This window comes from Dermacentor silvarum, chromosome 4 (assembly GCF_013339745.2).
Source record: "Dermacentor silvarum isolate Dsil-2018 chromosome 4, BIME_Dsil_1.4, whole genome shotgun sequence".
In the NCBI taxonomy this organism is placed as follows: domain Eukaryota; kingdom Metazoa; phylum Arthropoda; class Arachnida; order Ixodida; family Ixodidae; genus Dermacentor; species Dermacentor silvarum.
The window spans coordinates 119,423,839-119,438,389 of NC_051157.2; the positions used below are offsets into that span (position 1 = coordinate 119,423,839).

General features: G+C 47.2%; 1 long non-coding RNA gene across 1 annotated transcript in view; it reads right to left on the reverse strand.

Moving 5' to 3' along the window:
- Positions 1-212: 212 nt before the first annotated feature.
- LOC125944767 (uncharacterized) overlaps positions 213-14,551 on the reverse strand; it is a 259,378-nt gene continuing 245,039 nt past the window's right edge. Inside the window, exon 3 of the long non-coding RNA XR_007466482.1 lies at positions 213-365. This is a non-coding gene — a long non-coding RNA (uncharacterized LOC125944767). The remainder of the gene's footprint in view (positions 366-14,551) is intronic.

A 14,551-nucleotide genomic window follows, 5' to 3' on the forward strand; every position in this document is an offset into this window, starting at 1 on the left:
TTTTTTCTTTCGTACTGCTTTCATCGTTCCAGCCATACACCTTGACCTTGTTGTCCTGACTAAGAGGCAAGCCTTCTTTCAAAACATTGGTCCCCAGGCTGAGGAATCCGCTTTTTGGCCACTGTTGATCACTTCGTGCACCATTTCTCGTGTTTCGTGACGAAGGTGAGGCAGAAAGACGCTGCAACGTGATGAGCTTTTCTTTGAAACTTAAACAATTTGTTTTGGGGTTGATGTTGTGGAGGCGAGCTACTCACCTTGGGGCCGGCTGTCGGCGGCCGGCGCACGTGACTTGCCCCCCTCAGGAATGGCTGGTTCCTATGTGCGCCCTCTACCAGCTACGAACACCTTCCCTCGGGATACACCTGCATAGAGAAAGGACACAAGAACAAATAGGTCATCAGCGATAACAATAAATAAATAGACACATGAATGAATGAATGAATGAATTGTGTTTTTATGCAATGCACATAAATATACTAATATGTCAGTATATATATATATATATACAGGAGGTCCCACAGCACAAGCTTGTAAGGGGACCTCCTGTTACTGAATAGAGACAACGTGCGTGGAGCAAGAATTCACCTGGTGACTCGTGACTCGCGTTTGTACATCCGTAGGAACTCGGAGTCACAACAGTGTGACACGCAGCTACTTCCCATCTATACTCTGGATCGTCATACTCTCGCGTCGTAATCCCATTGTCTTCATGTCAGCGTCGTCACGCTTGCCCTCGTTATACCATCGTCATCATTTCAGAATCATCATTTCGTTGTTGCGAAGCTGTCGACGTCATATCTCCTTTCCGTCGACGTCATTCGGCCTTTGTGTTGTCATCGTCGGCACTACGTCGTCGTCTTCACGCCATCATTCTCATTGGCGACTCTGGCAAGCGAGTGACACGGAAATTTCGGCTGATAACGGAAACAGTATACGTGTATATCGTATACGCAGGGTGTCCCAACTATCGTGCAACAAGATTTGAAAATATGCAAATGTCACGTAGCTGGGCAGAACCAAGGTAATGTTGTTTGCCGTCCCTTGGAGATACTCAGATTATGTTTTGCATTCCTACTAATTAAATAATTAGTTCTAATTATTTCATCAACTTCTAAAATATTATAATTAGATGAAAAGGTGCAATGAGAAAATTGTAGAGCAAGATGAAAAACTGCCGATACAGATTTCCGCTGCTCAATACGTGCTACATAAAAGTGCTTTTCCGAGCGTGAAAGAATCCCGCGATTACACGCAAAGTGCCCCGAGCGGTCAGTCGCGCGGCAACGCTTGCTGAATGCTATCTCGTGCCCTGTGGTGCAGACCAGAACGGCGGTCCCGTGAGCCATTGCGGTTTATACAGCGCGTGTAACGTTGATATTGTTGTAGCGCAGTCGGCTCGAGCGCCAGGTTCGATACCAGTTCGGGTGATTTGGAGTCTTCGAACTTTTATATTTATTTAATCGTTGTAGTGACGACGTGAGGGTGCTTATGTCTTCTTGCCGACCGGTTACGTCTTAACAGCTTTGGTGTGGAGCACGGCATAAAAACTAATATCTTTTTTTAGCATTTTGTAGTCCTTCAGAATGTCACTACTTCGAATATTGAAGAGAAATCGACTCTGACCGCTCCAGAGTTCTTAGCAACTTCGGGAATACAACAAATGGTGCGGCATTGCACCCGGCGAAGCACTTGAAAGCAGCAGCGCCGGCAATATGCCTTGTCACTGTACGACAAGCGCCGAAGAATGTGAAAGCATGTTGTTGCGAACGTGCATATAGCGACCAACTGCACCATAACGACCGAAGGCTGTCTTCACTGCATAGAGACTCGCTTCAGGTGAAGCGCACTCACAGAAAATTCCACTGGACAGCAAGTTTCTCTGCAAGCTCATTGATGAATAAAATCGTTTTCATTGGGTTCTATACAAACTTTCCATCCTCGCTACACGGACCAGCGTTCTAGGAGTTGCATATTACTAGTTCATACCAATCATCCTGAAGCCTAAAGCTTCTCTGCTTGACACTAGCATGGCGCAAAGAACTGCTGCAAATTACGCTCACCTATTCGGGCAAAATATCATCCGTGCGACCTAGCAAAAGCACGCAAGCATGCACGCACGCACACATATCACACATACAAACATGCGCGCACAAATCCACAGGGAGGTTCTGAGGCAAGACAACCAGGAATGGGACAGTTTGCACCCGTACACCCGTACAAAAACAAACGCAATAGTTAACGAAAAATTCAGCGAGAAAATATTGCCACTCCACCCTCCTAATTGGCCGAGGAAGAAACGATAAAAGAAAACACCACCCTTTCACCACCTACGTCACGCAACAAATGATCCCACGAGACTTTGCGCAGCCAAGTGCCTAACGAAAAACAACACACAACAGTCATACACTGAAACCGCTATTTCGTACTTCGAACACGAGAGAGTGGGCACATTGCAACCAATACACATTACAACCAATACATACATACTCGTGGCTATATCCGCCGCTGGTGCAATAAGCTATTCGTGCACTATAATGTCGTTCTTGAAGTGGAAAGGTCGCCTGAGTAACCATTTATATCGGAGCCCTCCTGTGCAACCTAGTGCATGCATGCAGTGCTCACTTTCTTCCTCTTTTTACTCTTTCTGTTTCTCTTTCCTTTATCCAGTGTGCAGGGTAGCAAACCAGATGCTTGTCCGGTTGAGCTCCCTGTATTTCCTATCCTTGATTTATCTCCCTCTCTCTCTTATGCAAACAATCAAAGGGCAAGTAACAACATAGTGCTTTGCAAATCGACGAGAACAAAAACCAGCATCCTTTGACGACAGCCTAGGCGCGAGAGATCCACACCAACATGCGAGGGTCACGCAACAAATTCGGCCGCGCAGATTTCAGGCTTGCAGCGAGTCACGCAGGCGAGGCCTAGCAACGCACTCACGATTGCAGGCAGGGGACCAGAGTCCTCGGCGAATGCCGACCGTGCCCCCGCGAGCGTCGGTCAGCCAGCCCGGGCGTAGACTGAGACGCACCGGGGGGGGGGAGGCGGCTGCTCCGAACCGCGGCCGCACTGAAGCTGGTGGGTGCGGTCGGCACCGCCGGGACACGCGCCCCGGGGCTGCGCCCTGGCCTTTAACGCGATGTCCTCCCCCACCCCCCTGCGCTTCGCTCGTCACCGGCGCGGCCGTGGCGTGCTCGGAGGCCCGGGCCACGTACGAAGTACACATATACTACTAGTACGTTCGCGCGCGTGCTTTGCGCGTGTCCCTTCGGCGTCACCAGCACCCCTGCGGGCTGTGAGCCTGACGTGCGCTTGTAAATGTCAGCTGCCTTGGGGCTGGACTTGAAAAGTTCTTAATTGCCAGAAAGAAATACGAACATTAAAAGAGAGGAAAGGGTTGCTGGAAAGAAAGGTGACGTGTTGATGGGTAAAAAAAAAAAGAAAATCTGACATTTTTTTCTGTGTTCTATGTCCAGCGAATCAAGTGGCAATCGGTAACAATGGCCTTATTTTTTTTATAATGTTTGGTAACAAAAGGTGCACTTTGTAGGATTATTGAAAGTAAAATTATATACCGTGGTTAACGTTCCGAAACTCAACTGTGGGTCATGAGGTGCATCGCGCTTCGAATTAGCTTTTGAATACGTGGCGTGTCTAACGTACAGATAAATAGAAGTACACGAGCCTTTATTGCATATCACCTTCATTGAAATTCTGCCCTCGTGCTCTGGAACGCTATAACGACCAAGCCACCGCGCGGGTTTGTAGAGAGGAAGGAAGGAAGGAAGGAAAATAAGAGGTGAAAGGCAGAGAGGTTAACCAAGTTAAGTGTCCGGTTGGCTACTCAAGAGAGAGAGAGAGAGATAAATGAGATGCGAAAGGCAGGGAGGTTAACCGGAAGGTCGATATCCAGTTTGCTACCCTACACTGGGGAAGGAGTAAGGGGAGGCAAAAAGATAAAGAAAAATGCACACACTTAGAGAGGGAGATTAAAAATAGAAAAGGCGCTACCGAAGTTCCTCCGGTCAAGCGACCTGTTTGAACGACTGTGACGCTCCTGAGTTCCTTAGTGTGTGTGTGTGGCGGGTTTGTAAATGCTCGTTACTGCTAACGTGAGCACTCGTGTCATCAAAAACCGGAGTGATATATTTAAACGATGACTCAAATTCTTCATGAGGAAGTGGTCGAGAGGAAGAAAGGTGGGGCTGCGTATGAGTCACTGTGTGGAAGCCACGGTACGAAGCTTCGTGAAGGGGTAGCCTGTTTAACGTTGGGCCGTTGCCGGAGCCCGTCCTGGAAGAATGCCCCCTCACTACTATTTCTGAGTTTTTTGGTTTTCTTTTTACTGTCGGTGACACTGCTGATCGTTGTATGTTCTCAAAAGGCTTTTTTATTTGGTGAGTGCTTTCTGCCAATTCCTGTAAAACACTCGCTCCTGTAAATTCCTGTAATATTCCTGAAAATTCTTCGTATGCTTCCGGGCAATATTTTTTGCATAGCTTCCTCTAAACGCTCGTCTGCTTCTCTTTTCTTCTCAGGCATTCCGGGGATCGTGCACACGTGCACCTTACGCTGTCGCTGCGGAGCCTCCGACGGTGTTGCCCGTGTGCTTTCGGCGCTACCTTCGATCGGCGTCAAGAGCACACCTGATTGCTGTTGTTTCTTCTTCACTTAACGAACCCTATTTACTCATGAACGTGTACGTAAATCAGGACGCTGAGTTTGCAAGACATTATAAACGAACTATAACATGCAAAACTAAGCCCGCTCTGCGGTGCTACTGACATAGAAACAAGAATCATTGCGGGCGCATGCCGCACGCAGAAAAAATGAGGCTGAAGTGCCAGCGGCCAAGTTTATTGCCCACTTCATCCATCAACCGGTCACCCATTTTTTTTTTTTTTGCTTTTTTGCTTATGCCAGTAATGCAACGTTGAAAACGACGTGTGACAGTCAAAACTCACAAAGCTGGCTTCCAATGCAGTCGTCGACCAGCCGACCCCAGCATGGGGAAAGGCGTGGCGGTGCTAAACAACAAAGTTAAAAGCTTCACCTTTAAGAGCAGAACGCGACAGCATTCAAAGATCCCTGAATGGTTGTCAGGCTTCCCGGCAACTGCTGCTTTCTTTTTTCTCCACCTTCGCCTCTGCGCGCCGCTGTTGGTATGTATAGAAATGCTGGAAAAGGGGTTTGTGTTTGAGTTTCCTCATTACAGAATTATGTTTTCTCGCACATTCAAATTACAATCCGACGCCATCATGTCGGTAGATTGTGGTTAAGTCATAGTTTACGGTTTTTCTGACAGATTTTACTTTCAGAAATTCAATTTTGTTCACTAACGCCTTGCGCCACGCGGAGCGCCTGCGCAGTCGAGGTGGTTTGGGATGATTTTCTCCGCCACCAACGCCGCCGCTCCTACGCCGACACCGACGCTGACGCAGGATTTTCTGCGACACAGGGCCCTTAACGCTATCGCGTTATAACTATGTATCCCACGTATCCACTCGCTGCCTCTCTTTGAGGGCTGGCGATAAAGCGCAGGCGAGTTTATTCTTTCAACAATGAGCGCGCACGCAGACAACGCTTGCAAAATTAAAGGCCGTGATATCAGCTTCGTCTCCGTGCGCTCGTTCATAATTCGCCATGTCTGCCAGAAAGAGGGAGCGCGGAGAACGATCAAACAAGAAGACGAAAGGGGGCGAGGATGAGAAAGGGAAAGGGGCTGCTGCCTCGCGTCGGCCCGACGCGACCCGAGATTGCAGTCACCGATCACCTGCGCGAGGTGACGTCACGTGTCGCCCCCCTTGACAATGACGTCACGGTCGACGGCACGCGACGGAGAAAGGGCATCGGCGACCCGGAAGGTGGCCCCGTTGCCATTTATAGCCATCGCTCTCGGACGACGGCCGACTTTCGCGGTACTAGAGCGAGTCTCCAATCTTGCTACGAGCGCGCACGGGCGATGAGGTTCTGCGATGGATACTTTTTAGTAGAGCGTGTACGTCACTGTTTCCCAATTTGTGGGTCTCGATCCCACAGGGAGGGCCGGGCGGTGGTTGGCGTCATATTCGGCGGGGTGTCGCAAAATGGCTCGGGATCCTGAATAAATGGCCAGGAAATGATTCTGTTGTCAAGGAAAGTAAGGTATAGGTCGCTAGCGAAAGTATAGCAGTTGCAGTTCTAAAATTATGACGCCCGTTTGGAGGAACTTTGATAATGCACAAAAAGTTCATTCAAGTATTAGGAATATATTATTTTTGCTTTCTTTTTTCTTCTGTACATTTTCATTAGTTTGTAGCCAGGCTGTTAAACTCCAAGTTAACTTGTAATACGATAGCACCGATTTTCGGTGCTCACGTTGGTTTCGACGGGAATTCAGGGCGCAGGCTCCTTTCCCAAGCGTATCACCACTGAAGGAAGCCGAACGCCAGGCCGGGGTACGCTTGTACCCTTTTGAACCAGTAGGTGCCCGGCGGCGGTGGGAATCGAACCCACAGCCTCCCGCAGCCGAGGCGGGCGGGAGGCTGTGGGTTCATCAGCATCGAAGGTGACAATTGTGTCAGTTCGCCTTCTCTTCTACTATCGGAGAAAGAAATAAACTTCTTGAAAGAAAGATTGGCATTGTGATTAGCGAGTGTTTGATGTGCGCATGTATTTTGAGTATGTATAAAAAAGGCTGGTTTTCTTGCAATAAACATTCAGTTGGCAGTCAGCGCTTGTCCTGTGGTCTTCGTTCCTTTCTCGTCCTTGTTCATTACGCGCTGTTACTTCATACCTTCGCTCAACTATGAACCAACTAGCCCTCATCAAGTTGTTACTAATTGTAATAAGGCTTCGGCCTCAATTCTTTCTTTTCTTTTTAAACCGGATTGAGCGACTTCACCTGAGTGACTCAGCGGCCGTCCATGAAGAAGTCACGTTCCATTTTTTTTTTTTTTTTTTTTTTTTTTACTCCTAGAGTGCGGCGCCGTACTTCTTGGGGATTTATGTATAATGTGTACAAGTTCTGACTCTAGGGCGTGCTAGCCAGCACGAATCATGGCCATGTCGTCAGATACTGGAGACGCGAGAACACTTTATATCGGAGTGCCCTGCTCTTCATAGCGTATAGGGCACCTAGCTATAGCCTCCTTAGAGGATGTCTTCCTGGCCTGTCCTATGCTACCCTCAATGGATGGCTGCGTCCGATTAGTTGTGCGTCTCCACGCGACTGGGTTAATCATGCTCTACTTTGTTTCGTAAAAGAAATTGACTTGGTTTCCTGTTTGTAGCTGTTCCTTTCCTTTTCTTTCTTTCTTATTTTTTTACGCACCTATGTGAGTTGCGCAGTGAGTGACGACTCGGCCTATTTCCTTTTTCTGTCTTTTTCTGAGTGTTCTTTTCTCAGTGTTCTTATTCAAGATAGTGCGATGTGTGGTGACTTTCAATTTTCTGTCTCCACTGCCATATTGAATTCTTTGACGTTGTCTTACTTAGTGTGTGTGATTTGACATGTAGTTCTTTCTCCAATTTCCTTTTTGCTATTATTTATGTTGATGTTTCTACTTCCTTTTTCCTGACAAGTAATCGAGGCTTGCGGTCCTATTGGCAGTTGTTGCGAGGCTCCTCTCTTCATAATTTCATTTATTCGCTATATATGTTCAAACCATTTTTTATGTTATTTGGTATATATATTTCAAATCACAGAATGATACTACTGGTTTCTACGAGGTAACCCATGTCTACCAGTTTTTTTTTTGTTTTTATTGTCCAATAAAGTTCTGCGTTCTTTTTTTTTTCATTTCATCCGCATTATTTAGCTCTTGTGTAACAACCCCTGGATACCGCTGCTCCTACGATCCTCATTTATACCTACAGACGTGTCTGCGCCAAAGTCTCTCATGATGCATACAAGGTCCTCACAGTTGCCCTCGTTGCAACAAGTGCCCGTCATCAGAGGACAATTATAGCAATCCATTTGAGTCTGTGAATAAACAAAATTAGTCGCGAAGGATTGCGATTTCACATAGGCGACCTATCTATTCATTTGCCGGTCAGATTGGCTCGCTCCCCTCTAGCACCTATGTTTTTATCATTTCGCCATCAATCTTGCGCGTCTAAGACGTCTTTGGTCAGGTCTACCGGGATCTACCGGATCAGGTCTACCGGGATCTTTCGGGATCTGGAACCACCGTGGGAAAAGAAAATGCTCTCCCATTCCCTCCGGTTATCTTGTTATCCAATTTTGTTGATCTCGCGTCTTCTGCACCAAAATTTACCTTCAAGTGGAGCCACCGGACAGACACCACAATTAGACGTCCTGGAGCACATCACAAGTGTAATCACCGAAGGCTGAAGTCAAAATGAATATTGCCTCTTTTTTTTGCTGTTTCTTTAGCAGGGAGTGGCACATTTCACTAAATGCTACTGCTACTTCCGTGGTTTTCTTCCTGCCAAACGCGGCGCGCGTAATTCGCATTTACCGGAACGCGGTAATTGCGACTGCGGAGAGCGACGTTTTTGCCCGAAGACGTAGTTTTCGGGTCACGCGTATTCCACTCCAGCGAGTAAACACAACGAACGGACACGCACGTAGTTGCCCCGTTCCTGACGCGGACGATCGTTCTTCGTTCCAAGCGGGACATTCTCGCCCGCTAAGTGTTTTCCGCGTTCTTTCTCACCAACCTCACTATGCATTGAGGTGAAATGTGTAGTGTGCTCAAAGGGTAGGTAGGCAGGGAGGGGGAGGGGGGGGGGGGGACGAAGTATCGAAGAGGCTTTCACTTCCGCCGTTCGTAAACGGCCATCGTGTTTCCTTATTTCTTTTATTATCGTGCACGTTCTGCTTCTTCTAGGAGATTGCGGATGTCCGAGGGACGTTGATGGACAGCTTTGACGTCTCCAACAAATGAATCCCTTCGAGCAGAGCGGTGAAACACTTGTGTTGTTTCCACCGACCGACTTGCTCACCGCAGGGGTTGGCCGGCGGCCACCCCCCGCTAAATGATCACACTCGCAACGCTGTAATTGAAAGGCCACTGACGCGGCGAATCTCTCCGTGCTGTAGGTTCCTCTCACCTGCACGTCAACTCCCAGAGGCGGCCAATGCCGTGTCGTTATTTTTTTTTTTCTTTCTTTCTCTCGCTGATAGTGACGTACACAATGCAAGAGTGACGTCTGTCGTATTACACAAACAAACGCCCTGTTTGCAGAAGCGCTCAAGTACTACTTATTTTTCTTTCTTTTTTTAATTGCCGAAAGCGTTTAAGCCATATAGAGTTCGTGACCTTCTGCAGAGCTCCTATAGGGCGATTGAAAGGCCCTACACGATGACGTGAAGACAGGCAGGAAGCGCATGCTTACAAAACTGAAACACGCTACGCTCTTGTTCCTCTTTGAAGCCCCACCTAAGAGCATTGTGCACACGATGGCGGACAAATGAAGCTTGAACAAGGAGGAGGAGGAAATAAGAGAAAGGCAGAAGGCAGGGAGGTTAACCAGGATAACGTCCGGTTGGCTACCCTACACCGGGGGAATGGGAAGAGGGAACACAAAGATGACAGGGAGAGAGAGGAGGGAAGGAAAGAAGAGAAATGAGCGGTTAGTTCGCTGACGCGTGTGTTAGTGCACTAATAGTCACAGACGTTGACACAAGCCCGTCGTCCTCAAGAAGCACAAAAGTGCCTTCACCGCTTTATGGGCCGACGAGCGATGCATGGGGGCAGTGTTCCAGCAACACCTGCACGGAAAGCGTCCGATTGTCCAGTTTTTTTAGCGCGTTAGCGAGTTCTTGTCTTTCTTGGGCATATCGTGGACAGTGGCACAGCAGGTGGTCAATAGTTTCGTCGGTGCCGCAGACCTCGCATGCTGCACTGTCGGTCACTCCAATTAATGTAGAGTATGCCTTTGTGAAGGCAACACCTAACCAAAGGCGACAGAGAAGCGAAGCTTCACGTCGAGGAAGTCCGAATGGAGGTCGGAGTTGCAGTGACGGGTTTAATTGATGCAGTCGTGTTAATCGTAAGTTTGGCGAGTTCCACTCGGTCAGTGAGAGACTGCGTGCCAGGTGTCGAAGCTGCCTTGCGGCGTCTGTCCTCGAAAGTGGAATTGGAACGCGGAGCTCTTCTTGGTGTGATGTGCGAGCAGCGTTGTCTGCGGAATCATTGCCACTGATTCCACAATGACCAGGTACCCATTGAAATACAACCTCGTGGCCTTTTTGTTGGACGTGATGGTGAAGTTTCACTGTTTCGTATGTCAACTGTTCATTACAGCCGCGTCGGAGAACTGACTGCACGCACTGTAATGCCGGTTTTGAGTCTGAAAACACAGCCCATTTTGTAGGTCTTTCAGAGTCAATGAATTCTAGTGCACGACGCAGAGCCGTTAGTTCTGCTGCCGTTGAGGTCGTGACATGCGATGTCTTGAACCGCAGTGTTATTCCTCGCGTTGGTATTACCACCACACCACCAGAACTGGACGACGTAGTCGATCCATCGGTATAGATGTGCACGTGGTTGCTGTACTTTTCATGCAAGAGGAGTAAGCTCAGTTGTTTTAGAGCAGGGGCCGGTACATCTGATTTCTTCTGTAGTCCTGGAATCGTTATATGTACTTGTGGACGGCTCAAACACCACGGAGGAAGCACTGGCTTGGCTGCAGGTGCGTACCCTGAAGTAAACAATGCACGATGTGCACTGACAGTAGCGCTAAATGTCGAGCAGGTCCTTTCAGCAGTGAGGCTCGCCAGGTGGTGGGAAGGGGTCCTAGCATAGTGTCTGAGATGCGTACGCATTGTCTCAACGGCAATGTGCGTCGTGATTGGGTAATCCTGGGCAATGGCAATGGTTTCAGCCGTTGACGCACTGCGTGGTAGGCCAAGACATATCTTAAGGGCTTGGGCTTGAATGCTTTGAATCATGCGGAGGTTAGTCTTGCAGGTGTTGGATATTGCAGGCAGGCTGTACCGAAGGAATCCAACGAACAGCACCATGTACAGCTGTAACATACCGTGTATGGATACTCCCCAACTTTTTCCTGCAAGGAACCTGAACAGGTGACAGATAGCAGACAGCCGCTTTTTCACGTAATTCACGTGCGGAGTCCAAGACAGGTCTCTGTCAATTACGACTCCCAGGAACCTGTGACTTCTGCTGTATGGTATAAGTTGTCTGTTAATTGATATTCCGTAAGCAGACATTGGCTTCCTGGTGAATGCCACCATTGCGCACTTTCCACATGAAATTTCAAGTCCTTGTTGACGAAGGTAGCAAGATGTCATTGTGGCTGCCTTCTGAAGCAAGCTTGAACAAGAGTTTCTTTATCCCATTATATCCCAGATGGAAGAACGGGCCGCAGACATGAATCCAAGCTGTACGGGACACGAGCTTGGGACTCTGACCAAGGTCCGCTGCTCCAGCGTACACTCGCGCCCCGGTGAGCAAAACCTGATATCTGCATCGGTAACCCGCAGCGGTGGCTTAGCGGCTACGGTGTTGCGCTGCTAAGGACGAGGTCGCGGGATCGAATCCCGGCCGCGGCGGCCGCACTTCGGTGGGGGCGAAATGCAAAAACGCCCGTGTCCTGTGCTTTGGGGGGCCCGTTAAAGATCCCCCCACTACGGCGTGCCTCATAATCAAATGGTGGTTTTGGCACGTATCAAGACCCAGAATTCCATTCAAGCTTATCGGTTCTCGAAAAGTGGTATACACAGCTGGCACCACTGCGGGCAGAATCGGTAGCTCCGCGCATCGTCGCGGACGTCACCAAGATGATGCAATGGCTCGGTATTCAGCTGTTAATAGATGATGTCGTGTTGTTTTTGCCTGCGCACGGTGATGTAACAATCAGATTTCAGAGACTAGTTGTTAATTAGGTCTTCGGATAAACGTCGACATCAGACACAGGGGATCTGCCTTGCTGTCATACAATATGGACCACAGCTTGTGACAATTCTTGAATTATGAACTCCAGAGAAGCACGGTGGTCCGTAGTTGTCAGCGACGTGGAATGAGATGTCTTGAACCTGATAACGATGGGCCTCACAGGAGAGACCATTGCACTTTCTCAGCTTCTATGTTGCGAAAACCAAGCCATCGGTGGAAGCGTGCCGTATAATAAAGCGGTTACCTAGGATGAGTTAGCACTTTGACGTATATACGGTCACATGGTTAAGCTGAGCATCCCCACTAACTCTGGATATTCGCGAGTCTAGTCTGCCACCGTTCGTATCACTTGCTCGTAATTACCAACCTGCGGTTTCATTGTGCAGGTGTGAACCGAAAGTGTAGTCACCGTACGCTTTGCTTGTTTGTGCGATAAGAAGCAGCGGCGGTCATTTCAGAGCACGAATTTTTGTTTACTTCGGTATATGCTGTGTTTTTCGTATGTCTTGCTCGAGAAACTAAAAAAAAAACTGTTGGAAGCAAAATGGCCAATCAATCCCACTATCGCGACTAACAGGCGGGGAGAGGAGGTGTTGTTGCTCCTGAGCCTTAAAAGGCAAGTGCAGTCGGTCAAAGTGTTTCAGCATTTCACGATTATACATATGGACACTGCTTGGATCACACACGCCAAGACCTCGGTCACACGAGCCTGGACGCGCGTATAAGCGCGCTTTTTTGAAGTAGTTACTACAGCCAATGCAAAACAAAGAAGGTTTTTTTTTCTTTTTTTCTTTTTTAGCGCGATGGCCCACTTTGACTGTCCTCTCGACTGATCTGTGCGATTTTTGTTCTCCACTTTCCGATTTGTCAGTTTCAGGTCGTTTACGGTTCTAATTGGGACATCGGGTGTCACTAGGTGTTACTAGGCAATGAATGAAAGTACCAGCGAACGGGCTTATGTAACCCTTGCATGCTGACCAAGTATGTCCACCTCCCCCGTTCTGCATAACAACAAAAAAAAAAACTAACTTCCTACATAAAACTAGAACCGTATAATGTCACCTAACAGACATCTCTAAGGCAAATCGATCTGTTAAGTGAAATATATTTATTGGATGCTTTGATTCACTCTACGTTCTTTGATTTAGCCACCCAGTCTACGTACCTGTGGGTGTGGGCCCGTTCTTGACTAATCCCTCAGAATGGGCACGTCCCAGCCACTACGATTCCTACATAAAACTCTTTAAACCAAATCAAACCAGCCCTTGCATGGCATCAAATAGACATCACCGATAACCAAAGCTTCGCCCCACATTGACTTCAACGTGCGCATTGGGTCTGCATGAAATATCAATGGGGCCGGATTGAAGAGGTATCAGAAGAAAATGAGGCGGAAGAGGCAAAATAACAAGAATGTGTGAACGTTTAATCAACGCTATTGTGAAAAACAATAAACGTGCACGTTATGCAAATGCTGCGTAATATATATATATATATATATATATATATATATATATATATATATATATATACTACCGGCTTCCTTTCGGAAGCCTAGGCAGGAGTGGTACAAACGTCACATGATTTCAAACTCTTTTCCCTCAAGGGAACGAAAAAAAAAAAAAAACAAGACAAGCAAGGCAAACATATTCTAATACACAAGTACAAAAAAAATGCGATGACGCCATCACATTTGCTGCCATTAGGAAAGGCGTGATAAAGAGGCATCAGAATACGTAACACGAGCAAGAAAATAAACAATGAACGCATGACATTACAAGTACGCCTGCACTGCAGATAAGAAGGAACCGCGGGAGTGGTTGAATTGACCACGCTTTGCGAAAGGGCGTTCCATTCGCGAATTGTTTTGGGCAGGAAGGAAGAAAGATATGCGTTTGTTCGAGTATGCGATAATAATATTGTTTTGTTGTGCTTACCCCTGGTCTGTCGCGATTCATTAAATTGCATATAGTTGTCAAATCTCATTTTAGTGTGGTTGCTGACTATGTTATACATTGTTTGTAGAGGGTGAATTTTGCGGCGAGTTTCTATATATAGTGCGCTATAAGATCGCAATCTTAAATCGGTGACTGAAATGTGCCAGTCATAAGCATTGCAGATAAATCTAAGTGCTTTTCTTTGTAACCTTTCGATAATGTTTATGCCAGCCTTTGTGTGAGGGTCCCAGACAATATCTGCATACTCGAGCATTGGCCTAACGACTGTTTTATATGCCGTTAATTTGGTAGCACTGGGGCAGTTTTTTAAGCGGTGCTTTAATGACCATAACTTTTTCATTGGTGCCGCAGAAACGTACCGAACATGAGCGTTATAGCTCGTCTTAGAATCAACTGTAATTCCAAGATATGGGAATTCCTCGACTTGTTGAATATATATATATATATATATATATATATATATATATATATATATATATTCTGTGAATGAGTGCGTCACTACTTAAGATAATATGCTGAGGAATGCTTACAAAGCTCCCATCCCTTACAACGACCATAACCAAACAATCTTTCTTTTTCTTTGTTTTTACAAACGCCATGTGCGACATGATCACGAGGGTTAAACGGTTGCATTTCAGGGAATGGAGAACTCAAAACATAAAAACAAATTTGGGAGTCAATTGAACCTCTACGGTTGAACTCTATGAAAGGCAATATCATACTATGCAA